The sequence below is a fragment of the Palaemon carinicauda genome, chromosome 8 (assembly GCF_036898095.1).
Source record: "Palaemon carinicauda isolate YSFRI2023 chromosome 8, ASM3689809v2, whole genome shotgun sequence".
Taxonomy (NCBI): Eukaryota; Metazoa; Arthropoda; class Malacostraca; order Decapoda; family Palaemonidae; genus Palaemon; species Palaemon carinicauda.
This window is the reverse complement of record NC_090732.1, coordinates 33,931,775-33,935,683: the sequence shown is the minus strand read 5'-3', so window position 1 is coordinate 33,935,683 and position 3,909 is coordinate 33,931,775.

The window sequence follows — 3,909 nt, the reverse complement described above, 5'->3', positions numbered from 1 at the left end:
ATATGCAAGCTCTTTTCCTTCCAGAGAATGACCTCACTAGCTCAAAGAGCTACCTTTCAAGGTTTGTTGCTTCATTAAATGAAATGCATAAACGACATTTTCCTTTTAATACAGAGATTTAGCTTGCACCAACACTAAGCGTAGCCGAAATGCTATCATACGACTTGCAAAATAAGACTGACGAGGCAGAAGCTCTGGCTCGTGACCTAATGATGTGGACAGTGCAACACACTAACCTTGAAACACGCAACCCGTTTATTTTTGCTGCACTAAACTTCTTTGGATCTGTTGCAAGTTTAGGCTTAGGAATTTCAAATTGTCTTAAAATCAGTGATCAAGATAAGAAAAATTGAGTTTTTAGAACAGGAAAACGAACTAGTTTTTTGAGAACGAAGAAATCAATTAACATCAATTAATCAAATAATGAGTTTGGTGAACGAACATTCTAGTAATATTAGTCAGATTATGGAAGTACAAAACTTGCTGGCAACGTTAACGTAATATAATTAAAAAATAGATCATATCCATACTAAAATTTCCCATTTTATTGAGAAATCAAAAGACTATGTGGTAGCTATTACGTTAGCAACTAAAGGTGTTTTATAACCACATCTTTTGCCAATAAAAGACTTAACGTTAATTTTGGAGAACGGACAAAAAAAAATAGGTTATGTTCCATAAGTTAGAATTTTATTATAGCCTAATTACAGTAAGCGTTGATAATTACAGAATCATGATTACAGTTCCCTTTGATTCTTCCGATGCCTGGCAATCATACAAGATATCACCATTCCCAACATTCATGAGGAATAATTCAAGTCCAGTAATATCTAGTTTGACAGGACACGTATTGATTTCCCCTGATAAGGAAACATATACGGTCATTAGAGACTTAGATAAATTAACTCACTGTTCAGAAGCAATGAATAATAAAAGTATGTACAGCTGACTCTTTTGAATTCCATCATATATCAATGGATTAATGCGAGTTAGGTATAGTGCTAAACGGTGCTCTCTCCCATACATATGAAGATTGTCTGAAAAAACTTTATTCTATTGACGATAATAAGTTCAATTGCAGATTGAACAACGGCTCGTGGATACGATACGACAAGGCCGGCTTCAATGTATCATGCCAGGACGGATCCACGTCCCACTCCCAGGTCTTAGTTGCAGCTGAAGGTTGCATCAGTACGTCCTCGAATTACAAGGTCCAAGGAATTAACACTATCATCAGGGAACGGACCTACTTCGCAAATTTCACGTGGACCACTACAATCCCATCCTTACCTCTCCCATACAACGCACGAGTGACTAATCGGTTGATGAAATTAACCGAGATGGACAACCCATCACCGACTTATACATGGGGGAAACGTCGTTTCTACGTGTTGCTGGCATCAATCAGCGTTACGGTGATGATTTTTATCGCCGTTAACATCTATGTTTGGCGTAGGTTAAGGCAAAAACAGGTGGAGCTCCAGAGGAATGTTTTGCCATGTCCAGACAACACTCCATTTGCTTTGAAAACATTTACATTTAGAGCCGTTTGAAATTGGCCATTTCACTTGACTCGGGGGGTAAAAATGTCTGGAAGTGTGAAGTGTATGAAAAGCAGTCAGTACGCTGGTAATATGTAGTTGAAGAGACTCTAGGACATTGCATTTTATAAACATTATAAAAAAGTGTTTTTTGGGTACCTATTAAATATTGTAGCCCTATATGTTTTAAAAAAAAGTATCTTTTGTGCATCCAATAAAATATATAAGCCATATATATATATATATATATATATATATATATATATATATATATATATATATATATATATATATATATATATATATATATATATATATATATATATATATATATATATATATATATATATATATATATATGAAACCGTGGTGCGTGTACGTACCAGGAATTTTTTTTTTGTGCACAATAATAATAACTTTGATGAAATTATATCTTTACCAAGGTAACAAATATTCTTTATCAGTTACTGTATTATGATAATCTGTATTTTTGACAAAGGTAACAACTATTCTTTAATAAGTTACCAATTCATATGTACATCCATTTTTTTTTCAGGGTACCTCATAATCATTTGCTAGCAATATGCCATATATAGATCTGTATTTTCCATGTATTTTTCTTAATTTTTTACTATGTCCGTTGAGTATGTATTTTTTTTTTAACATATACCTTTTTGCATATTCATTCTTAATTACTTGTTTATGGCTATGACTAAAATATATATCCAATCACACTCCTAGGAAACTTATTTTTTACGTAATATTAGTATTCAAATACTTGAAGGTAGCTGACCGAGCTAATGTAGTGTATAAATAATAAACAAATGACCAAGGTATCATTGGAGAGTTGGGAGTGTGTGAACGACAGCCATAACAGGATGCAAAAGTATATATATATATATATATATATATATATATATATATATATATATATATATATATATACATATATATATATATATATATATATATATATATATATATATATATATATATATATATATATATGTATATATATATATATATATATATATATATATATATATATATATATATATATATATATATATATATATATATATATATATATACATATTCATGTATATATATTTATACATATGTATATACATAAATATATATATATATATATATATATATATATATATATATATATATATATATATATATATATATATATATATACGTATGTATAAATATATATATATATATATATATATATATATATATATATATATATATATATATATATATATATATATATATATATATATACACACACACACATATATATATATATATATATATATATATATATATATATATATATATATATATACTGTGTATATATATATATATATATATATATATATATATATATATATATATATATATATATATATATACATATATATATATATATATATATATATATATATATATATATATATATATATATATATATATATATATATATATATGGGGTATGAAGTTCAAGTTGAAACCTAACAAAACTCAAAGTATGATTGTAAGTAGGTCAAGGACGGTGGCTCCTGAACATCCGGATCTCAGTATTGATAATGTTTCTTTAAATTTGTATGACTCTTTCAAAATTTTAGGTGTGATTCTCGACAGCAAATTTACTTTTGAGAAACATATAAGGTCTGTGTCTTCTTCAATTTCACAAAAAATTGGCTTATTGAGAAAGTCTTTTAAGATATTCGGTGATCAATCTATTTTGAAGAAGTGTTTTAATTCTTTTATTCTACCTTGTTTTGAGTATTGTTCTCCTGTCTGGTCTTCAGCTGCTGATTCTCATCTTAATTTGTTGGACAGAAACTTACTGTCTATTAAATTTCTTATTCCTGATCTAGATATTAATCTCTGGCACCGTCGTTCAATTAGTTCCTTATGCATGTTGCATAAGACTTTTCATAACTCTGACCATCCTTTACATTCAGATCTCAATGGACAATTCTATCCTGTTCGTAATACTAGGCTGGCAGTTAATTCTAATAGCCAGGCCTTTTCCATCATAAGACTCAATACTACGCAGTACTCTAGAAGTTTTATTCCAGCTGTTACCAAGTTGTGGAATGAACTTCCTAATCGGGTTGTTGAATCAGTAGAACTTCAAAAGTTCAAAGTTGGAGCAAATGCTTTTTTGTTGACCAGGCGGACATGAGTCTTTTTATAATCTATATATGACATATTTGTTTTTGACGTTGTTAATAGTTTATATATGACATATCTGTTATGACGTTGTTACTTTTTTTAGAATGATTTACTGTTAATTTGTTCTCTTCAGTAATTTATTTCCTTATTTCCTTTCCTCACTGGGCTATTTTTC